The sequence below is a fragment of the Lissotriton helveticus genome, chromosome 1_1 (assembly GCF_964261635.1).
Source record: "Lissotriton helveticus chromosome 1_1, aLisHel1.1, whole genome shotgun sequence".
Classification (NCBI taxonomy): domain Eukaryota; kingdom Metazoa; phylum Chordata; class Amphibia; order Caudata; family Salamandridae; genus Lissotriton; species Lissotriton helveticus.
The window spans coordinates 2,060,578,358-2,060,597,951 of NC_136057.1; positions in this window are offsets into that span (position 1 = coordinate 2,060,578,358).

Here is a 19,594-nt window from a genome sequence, read left to right on the forward strand (position 1 = left end):
GGAGCAACCAGACTAGCAGCAGTGTTGTCGTCGGGCGTCGTTCGGAAGGCCACAAGCCAGCGGGCTAGTAGCCAAACAACGCGGTGAGCAGCAAAAAGCAGAAGGGCCCCACGCCGATCGTGGAGATGCTGGGGGGCTGCTCTTCGGTGCTGGAGCTGCTCAGGGTGGGGGCTTCTCGGACCCCAAAGCACTCACCAGGAATTTACTCGGTGGGCTTGCTATGCAGAAGTCGTGCAGTCTTGGCGATGGCCGGTCCCTCGAGGTCTCGTCGCACCCACGGTTCTCAGCTGTGCTGTAGAGGTGGGTAGAGGTCAGAGGTGCCAGGGAAGCCGGGTCTCGTCGAGCTGGGCAGTCGGATTCCGGAGGAAGGACGTGCAGCAGACCGCAGTGTTCTTGGATGGTGCCTGCGGATGCAGGGTGACTACTCCTTAGCCACAAGGGAGAATCTTGAGGAAGAAATCGTGAAGTCCTTTCGTGGAAAGTGGTATCTTGATTCCAAAGATGATCTAATTTGGAAGGGGGCCTGCTCCTACCTTTATCTGGGAAAAGGGGGCTGGCACGCGACTAAGTCCTGCCCTATGGGTTGGACCAGGAGGGGGGTGGTTACACCCCTCTCCTTTGGCGAGCTTTCCCCAGGCCAGGGGCTGGAGTGCCCCTGGAACTGGTTTCAGCCGGCCTATGCACAGTGAGCACCGGGGTGCCACTTGCAGTCACCTTCCTCTGTAGCCCTGCCTACCTGGAATACACAAAACCCTGTCTGGGACGGTGCTGGCACCGCCCCTGGCAGGAAACCCTTTGTCCTTGCCTCCTGCTCTGGGAGGACTCCCAGCAGCAGGAGGGCAGACTTGTGTCTCGGTGGCAGCATCCATTTTGTGGAGCTGAGGCTATGTCTGACTTTAACCGGGGTTAGGGGTTACATACATGTCGTGTCCCTCTAGAAGGGTGGAATGCTAACCCCGTCGCCAGAATTGGCGAGGGGTTAGTATTCCAATTCGTATGACACCTTACTCGACATGTTTTGATAAAGCGATACCAGAGTTGGCATATAACCGCGAGGATTATAATGCACTTAAGAGTATATGGTATGCGATATCGTGGAAACGGCTAAGGGATGGATCCCGAAAGCCGCAGACAGGCTCAGCTCATGCCAGAGCACCATCTCACACGATTCCAAGCACTCTGCCTTCAGGATTGTTAAGGCCTGCCATAGGAGTGACTGATAGGAGATCTGTGTGTCCATTTTAGGGTTAGATATAGGTATACTATATCTAAAGCAAAGGGTGAGTACACCACCTTGCCCCAGCTGTCGTGCAGCCAGTTGTGTCAGTTTAGTTAGTCAGCCCAGGGGTGGCATAATACATGCTTCAGCTCTGGGAGACTTCTGGGTACACCTCAGCCCTGGGTACAGGAACTTGGAGAGGGCCCAGTGCCAATTCAGTACTTGAGTACAATTTGGATAGAGAGAACAGCTAGGCTGTGGGTCTGATTAGCAGGCCCACAGCCAGGGAAAGTCGTAAACCAGTGCAGCAAAAAGCAAAAATCTGGGTGATCATAGGATTGCAGACCCTACTCTCCTACAGTGGGGAACTCCAGACATAGATCTGTTCGCCACCGCCGAAAACAGCAAATGCCGAGACTTCGCCTCCAGGTACTACCAGCCGGGGACGCTGGGGAACGCGTTATGGATCAACTGGTCGAACAGCTTTCTGTACGCTTTTCCACCCATTCCCCTGATTCCAGCGGTTCTCATCAAGCTCTCCCAATCCAGGGCGAAGATGATTCTGATTGCCCTGGAATGGCCCAGACAGTGGTGGTTCACGGACCTGCTTCACCGGTCTCTCCTTCCTCACATGAAGCTGCCGTGCAGGCCGGACCTTCTCACGAAGTTCGGGGGGCGGATGGTGCACCCCAACCTCTCGTCTTTGAGTTTGGCGGCATGGCTCCTGAAATAGTGCAATATGGCCATTTGAATCTCCCAGAGGATTGTATGGACATACTGAAGGAGGCTACGCGACCTTCCACTAGGACTTCTTATGCTTACAAGTGGAAGAGGTTTTGCATCTGGTGCTCGTCTAAGAACTATGACCCTACGACATGCAAGGAAGATGTCATCCTTCCATATCTGCTACATCTGGCGCAGTCTGGCCTTAATGTCCATTCCATTAAGGTTCATCTGGCTGCTTTGACTGCCTACAGGAAATGCCCTTCACAGACTTCCTTCTTCCAGATCCCTGTGATCAAGGATTTTCTAGAAGGCTTGAAGAAAGTATTCCCTCCTGTCAGGCTTCCTTCGCCTTCATGGGACTTGAATGTGGTGCTGTCCAGGTTGATGAAGGAGCCCTTTGAACCTATTCATAAGGCTTCGTTGCAGCACCTGTCCTGGAAGGCGGCATTCCTCGTGGCCATTACATCGGCCCGCAGGGTGAGTGAAATTCAGGCGTTGTGTTGCCAAGAACCTTATACTGTATTTCATGCTGCTAAGGTTGTTATGCGTACTCACCCTAAGTTTCTTCCCAAGGTTGTTTCTGATTTTCATATCAACCAGACTATAACTTTACCTACGTTCTTTCAGAATCCTTAATCTCCAGCGGAAAGGTCTTTGCATTCTCTGGATGTTAGGAGGGTGCTGAAATTTTATCTGGATAAAACCAGTGATATTCGTAGGTCAGACCAATTGTTCATCAATTATGGATCAGTCAGGACGGGTCTTGCGACCTCTAAGCAGTCTATCTCTAGGTGGATTGTGTCCTGCATACAGCTGTGTTATCAAAAAGCTAATAAGACCTTAGGAGGTAAGCCAAGGCTCATTCCACCAGGGGCAAGGCTGCTACGACGGCATTGCTCCGTAATGTTCCGATTGCAGAAATCTGCAAGGCGGCCACTTGGAAGTCGGTTCATACCTTTGCTAAGCATTACTGCCTGGACACTGATGCTAGGGCAGATGCTCAGGTTGGACAGGCTTCTCTGCGAAATCTGTTCGCAAAATAGTGATGTTGATTCTCTTTTCTCCACCGCCGCTTTGGTGTGGGGATGGGCTTGCCATTCTATTCACTAGATTATGACTATACACAGAGATCCCCTACTATAGAAGGAGTAGTTTCTGTCCTGTAACTCCAGTTCTGTAGTAGGGGTATCTCTGTTATAGTCATAAGCACCCTCCCTCCTCCCCGGTGGAGAGAGACATATTCCTTTGAGGAATGCTACAGGTCTGGCGTGTTACGCCTTCAAAAAGAACTGAAAGTAAGTTGGACCTGCTATGCATTCTGGGATACTGGGAGAAGGTTCTGGAAGATTCTCTTAAAGGCACAGTATCCTGTTCTGAGCCACATACTGGCAGCCTATGGGGCTTGTCTGTCCAGGTTCTTCTCTCTTCTTCTTCCTGAGGGAGTTTGCTGTTAAAGCTATGGAAATCTGTACAGGCTTTTTCTGTTTTGTGGATTTTATGGTGGCATTTCTAGTTGAAGTACTGGACAGTGTAGCCTTTTAGGCTGCATTATCTGTCTTTAAATTCTCTCTTAAGTGTGTGAGAAGTTGGCCTGATATGCAGTGCTCACTATTCTAGTGATCACTATGTATCAGTCCAAACAACCCTTATTGATGATTGGTTGTAAGTCAACCTTATAGACCCGCTATCCTAGTAGCATGGATACGAGCAGTCTAAGGCTAAGACTCTACAGGGCGTGTTAAGCCAGCTGTTTTACCATCACATTACCCCTTGAACACCAAGTGAAAGGACACCACACAAGTTGTTATGAAAATAAACAGATATTTATTTATAACAAGACTACCCTGAACTCTTTATGAGTCAGGGAGCTAAGCACACAACAAAACTCTTACGAAAATACTTTAAGTCGCACAATTTACACAAATGCCCGAGGGGCACGAAAAACCATATATTGCAAAAGTGGAATGCAAATTACTAGCAGGTAAGTAACTATTCTCATAGACTTTAGAAACGCTAGGCCTACAATACTAAACCCTTAGATTAGTAGCAGGAGGCCTGTGGACGTCGTGTGCAGAGTGGGAACTCTCACGCGTAAGGCGGGAAAAAGTCTATGGAAGCTAGTAAAGACAAAGTTACTGTTCTCGGGCGAACCCGACTAGGTGGGTCGAAAACGAGAGTGGATCCGAACACTTAGGGTGTTGGACTATGCTGGAGCACTGGAGTACTCAGGTTACCTAGCCCAGGGGCTGCGGCTGCATAGGGTTGAAGTTGCGTCGGAAACCCTCGTTGAAGATCCAGGAGCCTGAAGAAAGAAGTTGCTGGCAGGCGACCAGTGAAGAAGTTCGTGGTGATCCAAGCCTGGATCAGGGAAGAAGAAACCTGTAAGCAGAGGGGACCTGTGAGAAGTTGGCCTGGTAGGGGATGTTTCCAATTCTGGAACCACCTACTACCTGACCAAACAATCCCTTATGGTGTCTGGTTGTAAGTCAACCTTATTAGACAAGCTATCCTAGGGGTAGCATGGACTAAGCAGCCTAAAGGCTTAACTTAAGAGGTCGTGTTAAGCGAGCTGTTTTACCACATACAATCCTGTAATATCAAATGAAAGGACACCACACAAGTATATATTATAAAAATATATGTGTTTATTACTAAAAACAATCCCCAGTATTCTTTATGAATAAAGGGGCACAAGCGTTAAATCAAAAGCACTGTTTAAACATACAAGTTGCACAATTATGGATGAGGGCGGGTGGCCACTCAAACCATATACTAAACAAGTGGTATAAGAGAGGCCACTCGAACAGTGGTTAGGCCTAGGGCCTAGGGAATCGCTGGGAGCAGTCAGGACAAGCAATGCTGAAGTCGGGAATGGCCCTCGGGATTCGGGAGATGTGCGGGAAGCGCACGCATGCACCAATGTTAACCAATGGTGCGTAAAAGTCATAAAGTTAAAGTTTAAGGACACTTCCGCTGGACCTAGAGGAACAAAACTTAACACACAGACCCTAGAGATGTGCACCAGTGTGGGAACACCGGCGGAGCAAAGTTACCTCACCCACAGGAAGTGGGTGCACAGGGTCGAAGTGGCGTCGGGTTTTGACACGCAGGCTCTTGGTGCTTGAAGCTGAAAGGGCTGCAGGCGGGTTAAAGATGAAGTGTCCGGTGGAGTCCAAGGGTGGACTCAAGTTGTAGAGTACCTGAAAGCAGAGGGGACAGAGTCTGGGTCACTCAGCAGTGACCAGGGTGGAACCAGGACGGAACCAGGCAATGTCGGGCGCAATCAGGTGGGCGTCGAGGAGCTTCTCTCCGCTGTCACGTGGGCTCTGGGGCATCTGCGACGTCCAGGAGCAGGTCACGATCTGTCCCACGCAGGCTCTCACCGTCGGTGCAGTCGGCTTCAAGTTTGGAGCAAACAAGCCTTGGCAAGAGCAATCCACGCGGGATCGGAAGATTGCTTCTCACTCGGACCAGGAAGGTCAGAGTCGGGGCTCCTTTTCAGGGGAGCTGGTGTGGATCTGGAGCAACCAGATTCACGAGTCTTCTTAGTTAGTTCGTCGGCACAGGGACCACTAGCCAGCTGGCAAGTGACCGGGCCAACGCGTTGAGCCAAATAGAGCCAAAGGGCCCCACGCAGCACTCGTCGAGTGTGGACGGCTGAACTTCGGCTCAGGAGCAGCTCAGGGTGGGGGCTTCTCAAACCCCGGTGCACAGCTTCGAGGGTCACTCGTGGGCTGCACGGTCAGCGTCTCGTGGTCAATTCAAGATGGCGTGCCCCACGCTTCCGGTCGCCTCCACGGGTCTCAGCTCTGCAGGGACTGTGGATCGGGCTGTTGGAAGGCAGGCAAGCTTGATCTCGTCGATCTCAGTCGCTCGAGTTCCGGCGGGAACTGCAACTAAGTAGACGTCGAGGGCTGGATGGTGCCTGCTGCTGCAGGGTGGTCACTGCTTGACCACAAGGGAGATTCTTCGGGCTTCCACGTTGAGATGGAGGTCCAAGGGTCCAGAGTTTCGTTTCTAATGTTTCTTCCAGGAAATCTGATGTGCATTGGCACTGCTCCCACTCTTATTCCAATCTGGGGGGCGTGATTACCTGCTAGGTCCCCTCCTATGGGTGGGACCCAGGAAGTGGGTGGATACACCCCCTTCCTTTGATCCAGGCCGCCCTGGCCCGAGGGCTGGAGTGCCCCAGAACCGGTTTGGCCGGATTATGCAAGGGGCAGCCTTGTGCGCCCCAGGCAGTGTCTGGTTTCTTTCAAACCTCCCTGCTACAATCCACCATCTCCTGTCTGGAGGGCGGTGACACCCTCCTGTGACAGGAAACCCTTTGTCCAGGACCCATTTGGTTGAGTTTCGGTCAACTGCAGGGGTCCAGACATTTGTCTGTGGCAGAGGCATCCATTTTGTGGATCTTAAGGTCTTTGGAGAAATTAACCGCATTTAGTAAAGGAACATGTCTTACCCCTCTAGAGGGGTGGAATGCCATCCCCGTCGCCAGAACTGGCGAGGGGATGGTATTCCAAATCGTATGACACCTTACACGACATGTTTTGATAAAGCCAAACCAAAGTTGCTATTTAACCGCGAGGATTATAAGGCACTTAAGAGTATATGGTATGGAATTATCCTGAAACAGCTTAGGGAGTTGTTCCCGACAGCTGCAGACAGGCTCAGCTCATGCTAGAGCTCCATCTCACATAAAACCACGCACCCTGCCTCCAGGATTGATGAGGCCTTCCATAGGAGTGGCTCACAGGTTTATATGTGTCCAGATATAGGTTTAGATATAGGTATACTATATCTAAGCAAGGGGTGATTACACCACCTTACCCCAGCTGAGTGATCAGCCAGTTGTGTCAATTTAAGAACCAGCCAGGGGTGGCAAAAGATATGCTGCAGCCCCTGGTAGGCCTTGGTGGCCCCTATGCCCTGGGCACCTATAGTGCATTATACAGGGGCTGACAAGGAGTCCATTTCCAATTGGTATGTGCCTATAGCACATGTATCATTAATTTAGTGAGAGAACAGCAGGCTGGGGGTCTGATCAGCAGGCCCACAGCCTCAGTAGTCGAAAACCAGTGAAGCAAAAAGCAAAAATTTGGGGTGACCATAGGATAGCAGACCCTACTCTCCTACACAACCCCCCCCAAACGCAGGGACATTAAACTAACCTTGACCCGATAAGTCTTCATGTTCTAAGTGGAAGTACCTGGAGAGACCATCTGCATTACCATGGTCAGTCCCTGGGCGGTGCTCCACTGTAAAGTCCATCCCCTGTAGGGAAATGGACCACCTGAGCAGTTTGGGATTTTCACCCTTCATCTGATTAAGCCATAAGAGGGGCTTATGGTCTGTCTGCACCAGGAAGTGAGTTCCAAACAAGTAGGACCTCAACTTCTTTAATGCCCAAACCACAGCAAAGGCCTCCCTCTCAATGGCTGACCAACGTTTCTCTCTGGGAGTCAGCCTCCTGCTAATGAAAGCAATAGGCTGGTCTTGACCATCTTGATTAAGTTGTGAGAGCACAGCTCCCACCCCCAACTCAGAAGCATCTGTCTGAACAATGAACTGTTTGGAGTAGTCAGGACTCTTCAGGATAGGTGCAGAGCACATGGCCTTCTTCAGGTCATCAAATGCCTTTTGACAGCTAACTGTCCACTGAACCTTTTTTGGCATCTTCTTGGATGTCAAGTCATTTAATGGTGTCACTATAGACCCATAGTTTTTCACAAACTTTCTGTAATACCCAGTCAGGCCCAAGAAGGCTCTGACTTGTATCTGGGTAACTGGAGGAGCCCAGTCCTGTATGGCCTGGATTTTGCTTTCCAGTGGCTGAACCTGGCCTCCACCTACTAGGTGGCCCAGGTATACAACCTTACTCTGCCCTATCTGGCACTTAGTGGCCTTGATAGTTAGGCCTGCCTTTTGCAGGGCCTCCAAAACTCTCTTCAGGTGGATCAGGTGATCCTCCCAGGTGGAGCTAAAGACAGCAATATCATCTAGATAAGCTGCACAAAAGTCATCCAACCCAGTAAGGACTTGGTTCACCAACCTTTGGAAAGTGGCAGGTGCATTCTTCAAACCAAAGGGCATTACCACAAACTGATAATGTCCACTAGGGGTAGAGAATGCTGTTTTGGCTTTTGACTCCTCAGCTAGTCTGATTTGCCAGTAGCCAGCTGTCAGATCGAATGTGCTCAGAAACTTGGCAGAAGCCAATCTGTCAATGAGCTCATCTGCTCTTGGAATGGGGTGAGCATCTGTCCTAGTGACAGCATTGAGACCCCTGTAGTCCACGCAAAATCTCATTTCTCTCTTTCCATCTTGGGTATGAGGTTTTGGCACAAGGACTACTGGGCTGGCCCATGGGCTCTCTGATGGCTCAATCACTCCAAGCTCTAACATCTTTTGCACCTCAGCCTTGATGCAATCCCTGACATGGTCAGGTTGCCTGTAGATCTTATTCTTCACAGGCAGACTGTCACCAGTGTCCACTACATGGGTACACCAGTCAGTCTGGCTGGGTGTGAGTGAAAACAAATGCCTGTGGGCCTGCAAAACTTGTCTGCAGTCCATCTGTTGCTGGTCAGTGAGGCTGCCTGCCAAGGCTACTCCATCAACTGAACCATCATCAGGGTTCTGGGAAAGCAGGTCTGGGAGAGGGTCACTCTCTTCCTCCTGATCCCCATCTGTGGCCATGAGCAAGCTCATGTCCTCCCTGTCCACAAATGCTTTCAAACGGTTCACATGGATTACCCTGTGAGGGCTCCTGGGTGTTCCAAAGTCCACCAAGTAGGTGACTTCTCCCTTCTTTTCAATGATAGGATAGGGTCCACTCCATTTGTCCTGGAGTGCTGCTGGAGCCACTGGCTCCAGTACCCACACCTTCTGTCCTGGTTGGAACTCTACCAGTACAGCCTTTTGGTCATGCCAAGCTTTCTGCAATTCTTGGCTGGCCTCCAGGTTTTTGGATGCTCTTTCCATGTATTCAGCCATCCTGGAGCGGAGACCAAGTACATAGTCCACTATGTCTAGTTTGGGCTTTTTGAGAGGTAACTCCCATCCTTCCTTCACCAAACACAATGGACCTCTCACAGGGTGGCCAAACAAAAGTTCAAAAGGGCTGTAGCCAACCCCCTTCTGTGGGACCTCTCTGTAAGCAAAGAGCAGGCAGGGTAAAAGAATGTCCCATTTCTGCCTGAGCTTCTCTGGTAATCCTTTTATCATGCCTTTAAGGGTCTTGTTAAATCTCTCCACAAGCCCATTGCATTGTGGATGATATGGGGTGGTAAACTTATAGTTTACTCCACATTCCTTCCACATTGCTTTCAGATAGCTGGACATAAAATTGGTGCCCCTATCTGATAACACCTCCTTTGGGAAGCCCACTCTTGAGAAAACTGCAATGAGGGCTTTTGCCACCACAGGTGCTGTGGTGGTCCTCAGGGGAATAGCCTCTGGATACCTGGTGGCATGATCCACTACCACCAGTATGAATCTGTTCCCAGATGCTGTTTGGGGGTCCATTGGACCCACAATATCAATTCCAACTCTTTCAAAGGGGACCCCCACCACAGGTAGTGGTATTAGGGAGGCCTTTGTTGTGCCACCTGACTTACCACTGGCTTGGCAAGTGACACAGGAACGACAAAACTCCTTGACATCCTCTGACATGTGAGGCCAGTGAAAGTGTGAAACAAGCCTGTCCCACGTCTTGTTCTGGCCTAAGTGTCCTGCAAGGGGAATATCATGGGCCAAGGTAAGAAGGAACCCCCTAAACTGCAGAGGTATGACCAACCTCCTGGTCATGCCAGGCTTGGGGTCTCTAGCCTCTGAGTAAAGGAGTCCATCATCCCAATACACAGTATGGGTACCTTGGGCATCCCCAGCAGCCTCAGCAGCAGCCTGCTGTCTGAGGGGTTCAAGGGAAGGGCAATCTAATTGAGCCTGCCTCAGGTCTGCCCTTGAGGGTCCCCCTGTCCCCAGAAACTCAACCTGGTCAGGTTCAAGCTCCTCAGAGACAGTCTCCTCTTGGACTGCAGAATCAGTTTCCTCTGAAACTTGATCCTCAACCTGGGGCAAGGTGGAAGGCTGAGCCTTTCCTCTCTTGCTCCTTCTCTTGGGTTGTGGTTGGTCTATTGTTTCAAGATCCACCACTGGTTCAGGAAGGCACTTCTTAGCCTGAGCCCTTGTCATGGCAAGGACATGCTCTGAAATCCCTAGCATTTCTGCATGAGTCCTGTACTCCACTTCTGACCATGCTGAGCTTTCAAGGTCATTGCCTAACAGACAGTCTACTGGTAGGTCTGCACTCACCACAACTTTCTTTAGGCCATCAACCCCTCCCCAGGAGAAGTTCACAACTGCCACACTATGGGAGGTAGTGGAGTTGCTGGCGTTGGTCACTAGGTAGTTCTCACCTAGTACAATCTGTCCAGGGTCCACAAAGCCAGGTGTCACCATTGTGACACTGGCACATGTGTCCCTGTAGGCTTGAGCCAGTTTCTCATTAATTAAGGGAGTCTGCCTGTATTTGCCCAGGTTACTGGGGCTTACTGCAGTGGGCAACTCAATGTCCACATCATACAGGAGAACTGCCTGTGTAGGGATTCTGACTAGGCCAGATCCTACTTCAATACCCAGGGTCAACCCAGCTACACCCTTGGACTGTGTTCCACCACTGCTTACTGTACTTGGGGTTGCAGTTGCTTTAGGAGCTGTAGTGGTGGGAACTGGATTTGCCTTGGTGCACTCACTGCCCCAGTGTGAAACTGATTTGCAGGTATTACACCAAGGTGTCTTTGGACCTTTGTTCTTCTTCTTCTTGTTTCCATTTTGGGAACCACCCTCCTTACTATTAGTTTGAGGGCCTGAAGACTTCTGGTCTTTTTCTTTATCTTTCTGATTCCGATTACCACCCTTCTGGTCTGTTTTCTTCTGGTCACCACCTTGGTTCTGGGGTTTCTGCTTAATCCTTGTTCTGACCCATTTGTCTGCCTTCTTTCCCAATTCTTGGGGAGAGGTCAGATCAGAGTCAATAAGGTATTGATGCAACAGCTGGTTTGTACAGTTATTAAGGATCTGTTCTCTCATTATAAGATTGTACAATCCTGTACAGTCTGAAACTTTACTTCCCTGCAACCAACCCTCCAAAGCCTTAGTGGCACACTCAACGAAATCAGTCCAGTCTTGAGTCTGTGCTTTTTGGGTGTCTCTGAACAACAACCTGTATTGCTCAGTGGTTAGGCCAAACCCTTCAATAAGAGCACTCTTCAAAACAGAGTAGTTTTTGGCATCCTCAGGTCTAACTGTGAGGAGCCTGTCCCTCCCTTTCTCAGAAAAGGAGTACCATAAAATTGCAGCCCACTGATCTTGAGGAACCTGCTGTACCATGCAGGCTCTCTCCAGAGCAGTCATCCATTTGTGGATGTCATCCCCTTCTTTAAAGGGGGGCACAATTTTTGTCAGGTTTCTATTGTCATAGCCCCTGTCTTTTTCTCTTGGAAAATTGCTGCCACCAGTGGCATCTAAGCCACTTAATTTCTGCTCTCTTGCCAAGGTAAGTCTAGCTTGAGCCAAGGTAAGTTTAGCTTGAGCCAGGGCTACCTCCTCCCTCTCTATCTGGAGTCTGACAGCCCTCATTCTGGCCCTATGCTCAGTCTTTTGAGAGGCAGTCATACCTCTCTCAGATTCTCTGGAGGCACTAGAAATATGAGAGTCCCCTGAGGGAGATCTCACTCTTCTGTTGCCTGGGAGAATAAGACTGTGGGATCTGGGGAGGTGCTGGCCCTCTCCATTTCCCAGTAGGTTTAAATTGGCCTGGCTAAGCCTGGCAAATCCAACCTGGCTACCCTCCTGACCCTGGTCTTCTGTGTCCTCAATCTCTGAGTCCTCATCCACCTCTTCTCCTTCTTCCTCCTGAGGGGTACCAGTTACAGCTGGGTTCTCTCCATCTCCTGACCTTAGGGGAATTCCCTTCGCCCTTTCTAAGTCATCCTGTTCTAGAATGGCTATCAGGATTGGACAGGTGGGGCTTCTGCCCCCTTTTAACCCTCTTGATTTGCACAAGGCAACCAAGTCCTTTCGGGTTAGCTTGTCATAGCTGGAAGTTGCCTGGGTAAGGTCAACTGTCACAGGAGTAGACCCTGAGGCTTTTCCTGTGTCAGACATGACTCTAGTGTGGTGTAAGTGATGCACCTACCTACACTAAGTGTTTTCCTACTGTACCTTACTAGTGAGTTGTAGTCAGGGTGTGCTACTCCCTTCAACCTACAACTACTAAGTTCAGTAGAACTTAATATGCTAAGCTTTTGATTTTATATGTACCTAGAGGTACTTGATGTGATCTTTCAATTTGATACAAAGATTGCAATGGTAAAACAACAGCAAGCTCAAATCCGCACCGCTGCTCACCAATGTGAGAAGTTGGCCTGGTAGGGGATGTTTCCAATTCTGGAACCACCTACTACCTGACCAAACAATCCCTTATGGTGTCTGGTTGTAAGTCAACCTTATTAGACAAGCTATCCTAGGGGTAGCATGGACTAAGCAGCCTAAAGGCTTAACTTAAGAGGTCGTGTTAAGCGAGCTGTTTTACCACATACAATCCTGTAATATCAAATGAAAGGACACCACACAAGTATATATTATAAAAATATATGTGTTTATTACTAAAAACAATCCCCAGTATTCTTTATGAATAAAGGGGCACAAGCGTTAAATCAAAAGCACTGTTTAAACATACAAGTTGCACAATTATGGATGAGGGCGGGTGGCCACTCAAACCATATACTAAACAAGTGGTATAAGAGAGGCCACTCGAACAGTGGTTAGGCCTAGGGCCTAGGGAATCGCTGGGAGCAGTCAGGACAAGCAATGCTGAAGTCGGGAATGGCCCTCGGGATTCGGGAGATGTGCGGGAAGCGCACGCATGCACCAATGTTAACCAATGGTGCGTAAAAGTCATAAAGTTAAAGTTTAAGGACACTTCCGCTGGACCTAGAGGAACAAAACTTAACACACAGACCCTAGAGATGTGCACCAGTGTGGGAACACCGGCGGAGCAAAGTTACCTCACCCACAGGAAGTGGGTGCACAGGGTCGAAGTGGCGTCGGGTTTTGACACGCAGGCTCTTGGTGCTTGAAGCTGAAAGGGCTGCAGGCGGGTTAAAGATGAAGTGTCCGGTGGAGTCCAAGGGTGGACTCAAGTTGTAGAGTACCTGAAAGCAGAGGGGACAGAGTCTGGGTCACTCAGCAGTGACCAGGGTGGAACCAGGACGGAACCAGGCAATGTCGGGCGCAATCAGGTGGGCGTCGAGGAGCTTCTCTCCGCTGTCACGTGGGCTCTGGGGCATCTGCGACGTCCAGGAGCAGGTCACGATCTGTCCCACGCAGGCTCTCACCGTCGGTGCAGTCGGCTTCAAGTTTGGAGCAAACAAGCCTTGGCAAGAGCAATCCACGCGGGATCGGAAGATTGCTTCTCACTCGGACCAGGAAGGTCAGAGTCGGGGCTCCTTTTCAGGGGAGCTGGTGTGGATCTGGAGCAACCAGATTCACGAGTCTTCTTAGTTAGTTCATCGGCACAGGGACCACTAGCCAGCTGGCAAGTGACCGGGCCAACGCGTTGAGCCAAATAGAGCCAAAGGGCCCCACGCAGCACTCGTCGAGTGTGGAGGGGTGAACTTCGGCTCAGGAGCAGCTCAGGGTGGGGGCTTCTCAAACCCCGGTGCACAGCTTCGAGGGTCACTCGTGGGCTGCACGGTCAGCGTCTCGTGGTCAATTCAAGATGGCGTGCCCCACGCTTCCGGTCGCCTCCACGGGTCTCAGCTCTGCAGGGACTGTGGATCGGGCTGTTGGAAGGCAGGCAAGCTTGATCTCGTCGATCTCAGTCGCTTGAGTTCCGGCGGGAACTGCAACTAAGTAGACGTCGAGGGCTGGATGGTGCCTGCTGCTGCAGGGTGGTCACTCCTTGACCACAAGGGAGATTCTTCGGGCTTCCACGTTGAGATGGAGGTCCAAGGGTCCAGAGTTTCGTTTCTAATGTTTCTTCCAGGAAATCTGATGTGCATTGGCACTGCTCCCACTCTTATTCCAATCTGGGGGGCGTGATTACCTGCTAGGTCCCCTCCTATGGGTGGGACCCAGGAAGTGGGTGGATACACCCCCTTCCTTTGATCCAGGCCGCCCTGGCCCGAGGGCTGGAGTGCCCCAGAACCGGTTTGGCCGGATTATGCAAGGGGCAGCCTTGTGCGCCCCAGGCAGTGTCTGGTTTCTTTCAAACCTCCCTGCTACAATCCACTATCTCCTGTCTGGAGGGCGGTGACACCCTCCTGTGACAGGAAACCCTTTGTCCAGGACCCATTTGGTTGAGTTTCGGTCAACTGCAGGGGTCCAGACATTTGTCTGTGGCAGAGGCATCCATTTTGTGGATCTTAAGGTCTTTGGAGAAATTAACCGCATTTAGTAAAGGAACATGTCTTACCCCTCTAGAGGGGTGGAATGCCATCCCCGTCGCCAGAACTGGCGAGGGGATGGTATTCCAAATCGTATGACACCTTACACGACATGTTTTGATAAAGCCAAACCAAAGTTGCTATTTAACCGCGAGGATTATAAGGCACTTAAGAGTATATGGTATGGCATTATCCTGAAACAGCTTAGGGAGTTGTTCCCGACAGCTGCAGACAGGCTCAGCTCATGCTAGAGCTCCATCTCACATAAAACCACGCACCCTGCCTCCAGGATTGATGAGGCCTTCCATAGGAGTGGCTCACAGGTTTATATGTGTCCAGATATAGGTTTAGATATAGGTATACTATATCTAAGCAAGGGGTGATTACACCACCTTACCCCAGCTGAGTGATCAGCCAGTTGTGTCAATTTAAGAACCAGCCAGGGGTGGCAAAAGATATGCTGCAGCCCCTGGTAGGCCTTGGTGGCCCCTATGCCCTGGGCACCTATAGTGCATTATACAGGGGCTGACAAGGAGTCCATTTCCAATTGGTATGTGCCTATAGCACATGTATCATTAATTTAGTGAGAGAACAGCAGGCTGGGGGTCTGATCAGCAGGCCCACAGCCTCAGTAGTCGAAAACCAGTGAAGCAAAAAGCAAAAATTTGGGGTGACCATAGGATAGCAGACCCTACTCTCCTACAGGACCAAGTTCTGAATCACTAGCCAGTGATTTGAGTGGGCACCAGGATGGCACCGGACGAAGTCACCTCAGCCAGGTGAGTGGGCGCTGCTGGGCTCTGCAGTCTCTCGGACCAGGAGGCGTTGTCGGCGACCAGGATGGAGGTGCGAGCTGTCCCACGAAGGTTCCTGCTGTCGACGTCGCTGGACCCAGGATTGGGCAACAAGTCTTGGCAAATGCAAGGCCCACGCGGTGGACCTAAAATGGCGTCTTGAGTGGACCAGGAGGGTCCAGGGTGCTCCTCTTTTGGAGGGGAGCAAGGGCTAGTCTGGAGCAACCAGACCAGCAGTGTTTGTCGTCGTGGAGCGTCGTGAGAGGGCCACTAGCCAACGGGCAAGCGACCTGGACAACGCGGTTGGCAGCAAAGAGCAGAAGGGCCCCACGCAGATCTCGTGGATGCAGGGGGGCTGAACTTCGGTGCTGGAGCTGCTCAGGGTCGGGGCTTCTCTTACCCCAAAGCACTCGGTCGAGGGTCACTCGGTGGTCGTGCTGGACAAGCGTCGTGCAGTTCTGAAGATGGCCGGTCCCTCGAGGTATTGTCACACCCACGGATCACAGCTGGGCTGATGATGTAGGTTGAGGTCAGAGGTGCTAGGGAACCGGGTACTCGTCGTGCTGGAGCAGTCTTGATCCGAAGGAGAGACTGGCAACAAACCGCGATGCTTGGTTGGTGCCTGCTGCTGCAGGGTGACTACTCCTTAGTCACAAGGGAGAATCTTGGGAAGAAGTCTTGAGTTCCTTTCATGGAAAGTAGTTTCAGGATTCAAAGATGATCTGATTTGGAAGGGGGCCAGTTCCTACCTTTATCCTGCAAAAAGGGGCTGGCACGCGACTAAGTCCTGCCCTATGGGTGGGACTAGGAGGGGGGTGGTTACACCCCTCTCCTTTGGCGGGCTTTCCCCAGGTCAGGGGCTGGAGTGCCCCTGGAACTGGTTCCAGCCGGCCTATGCACAGTGAGCACCGGGGTGCCACTTGCAGTCACCTTCCTCTAAAGCCCTGCCTACCTAGGATACACAAAATCCTGTCTGGGACGGTGCTGGCACCGCCCCTGGCAGGAAACCCTTTGTCCTTGCCTCCTGGGCTGGGAGGACTCCCAGCAGCAGGAGGGCAGACTTGTGTCTCGGTGGCAGCATCCATTTTGTGGAGCTAAGGCTCTGTCTGACTTTAACCGGGGTTACAGGTTACATACATGTCGTGTCCCTCTAGAAGGGTGGAATGCTAACCCCGTCGCCAGAATTGGCGAGGGGTTAGTATTCCAATTCGTATGACACCTTACTCGACATGTTTTGATAAAGCGATACCAGAGTTGGCATATAACCGCGAGGATTATAATGCACTTAAGAGTATATGGTATGCGATATCATGGAAACGGCTAAGGGATGGATCCCGAAAGCCGCAGACAGGCTCAGCTCATGCCAGAGCACTATCTCACACGATTCCAAGCACTCTGTTATGTTATGTTATGTTATGATTTTATTTATATAGCGCACGGCTACTCAACAAGAGTGTCCCAGCGCTTTCAAAGGGCGGCTCAGCAGTTAAAAAAACATAACAGAGAACCGACAAAAAAAAAAAAAAAAAATGAGGTGAAAAGAAAAATAGCCTAAAGATTAAAAAGCCAGGTCTTCAGGTTTTTCCTGAACAGGAGCAGGCTCGGAATGCTGCGTAGAGCAAGGGGCAAAGAGTTCCACAACTGGGGGGCCTTAAAGCTGAAAGAACGACCCCCGATGCGAGCCTTCCTCACACGGGGCACCACGGCAAGGAACAAAGATTCCGACCGCAAGGAGCGGGCCGGACGGTAGAAGGCCAGTCTGCGCTGCAGATACTTAGCACCGGAGCCAGAAAGTGCCTTATGCACCAACGTCAGCGTTTTGAACATTATCCGCTTTCGGATAGGGAGCCAGTGGAGTGACTGTAGCACCCCCAATGTTCTTGCCCGCCTAGGAAGGCCGCAGATGGCGCGAGCCGCAGAGTTCTGCGCCACCTGCAGCCTTTGGATCAGATACTCCGGAAGCCCTAAATAGAGAGCATTAGCGTAGTCCAGTCTAGATCCTATAAGAGCTTGGACAATGATCTTCCTATGCTCCTCTGTGAACAGGGGTAGGAACTTCCGGAGCATCTTAAGGATGCCAAAGCAGGTGCCCGTCAGACCAAGAATGTGCGATCTGAACGTGAGGTCATTATCGACCTTGACACCAAGATTTTTGGCAGCCACAGACGGCTGGGCGGGGGGGCACATGTCAGCCGGCCACCAGTCACGCCATTCCGGTTCCGACGCGCACCCAAAAAGCAGAACCTCTGATTTACTAGAGTTGGCCTTAAGACCATTCTGCTGAAACCAGCCAAAGACCCTCTTCAGACAACCCTGAATGCTCTCACCGTCGAATGATTGATCTTTCCTGCAGGTGAAGAGAAGCTGCGTGTCGTCCGCATAGGATACGATCTGGGCCCCCGAGGCCTCCACGAGTTCCGCCAGAGGGGTCATAAAGATGTTAAAAAGGGTCGGGCTCAACACAGAGCCCTGTGGGACCCCGACTCCCAGTGGCGGCATCTCAGCGGAGCTCGAAGTAGCCCAGACCGTTTGTCGACGGTCCTCCAAAAATTAGGTGAACCATTGGAACACCGTCCCCCTCAGACCGATGTCATAGAGTCTGGAGAGTAAAGCCTCGTGGGGGACGGTGTCGAAGGCCGCCGACAAGTCCAACATGACAAGCACAGCCTTCCCCCCTGCATCCAGAGTCTCGCGGATGACCTCTGACACCTCGAGGAGTGCCGTCTCTGTACTCAGATTAGGCCGAAAGCCGGATTGCGAGGGATGCAGGAGATCATTGGACTCGAGGAAACCCGAGAGCACGCCATGCACGTGCTTCTCCGTGAGCTTCGCAAGAGCCGGCAGAAGAGAGATTGGCCGATAGTTGGCCAGAACCCCGGGATCCAATCCCGGCTTTTTGAGGAGGGGGATAACCATCGCCCTTTTCCAGGACAGAGGGAGCCACCCCTCTCTCAAAGATGAATTCAGGAGAGGATTCACCAGGGGGTTGAACAGCGGCGCCATCCTGGCCAAAAATTTGGCCGGGCAGGGATCGAGTGGCGACCCAGACTTGAGCGTGGCCAACAGTGCAAGGGAAGCATCTGGGGAGACCGACGGAAACTCCGCCAGAAATACATCTGGCGTAGCCGATGGAATACGTCCCCCCCCGATGCCGCCAGCCCCATCCGCAGACTCCACAGAAAAGGAGGCCTGGATCATTCTGATTTTATCAGTGAAAAACCTAGCCAGGTCACTGACCCAGGTCTCAGATGGAAGAGCTTGCTGAAGATTCGACCTGGGGGCTGTGAACTCCCTAACCACGGTAAAAATCTCCTTGCAGGAGTTGGCGGCCGCCTCGATCCTCCTGGCGAAATACTCTTTTTTTGCGCACAGAATGTTATGATGGTACGCTTTAACCGCCAACCGATAGGTGCGTCTGGCCTCGGCGTCGTACTGAGAGCGCCATGCCCTCTCCGCAACCTTGCACAAGCTGCGTTCAGCACGCAGCGCCCCGGTATACCACGGCGCAGACTGTCGCTCACCCCCTGATCGAAGAGCTCTTACAGGGGCCAGGTCATCCAACCTCTCTAGCAGCCATGCTTGCAGAGTCTCCGTGTCCCGGTCCAAGTCACCCACGATAGGACAGGGATGGTCAGCAAATACCTGCTCAAGCAGATCCGGCGTGACTCTATGTAACCCCCTCGAAGCGGGTCCAGAATGGATCGGAGCGCTGCCAGATGGCAGATCACTCCCTTGAATGGAAAATCTGGCCAGTCTATGATCTGACCAAAGTACAGGGAGGAGTTCTATATTCACCAGGGGAACAGAACACCTGATCTAATGTATGCCCTTGCTCATGAGTCGAGCCCGACAACGAAGGAGCAAGACCCAAAGGAGTGGTAATGTCAAACAATTTATTTGAATTCGCGTCTCCCACAGTGTCCAGATGAAAATTAAAATCACCCGCCAGCAGGCAATGCTGAGCAGACAAGGCCAGTCTGGGTAGAATCTCCTGGAGGTCCTCAAAGAAAGAGCCCGCCGACCCAGGAGGCCTATAAACCAGCAGGCCCTTCAAGGCTTGGTGAGGGGACAGCCTGATGGCAAAGGCAAGGGACTCAGAACCTGCTATCGTCTCCGTCTGCTAACTCTGCCTTCAGGATTGTTAAGGCCTGCCATAGGAGTGACTGATAGGAGATCTGTGTGCCCATTTAGGTTTAGATATAGGAATACTATATCTAAAGCAAAGGGTGATTACACCACTTTGCCCCAGCTGTCAAGCAGCCAGTTGTGTCTGATTTAGTTAGTCAGCCCAGGGGTGGCATAATACATGCTGCAGCCCCTGGGAGACTTCTGGGTGCACCTCAGCCCTGGGTACAGGGACTTGAGAGGGCCCAGTGCCAATTCAGTACCTGGGTACAATTTGG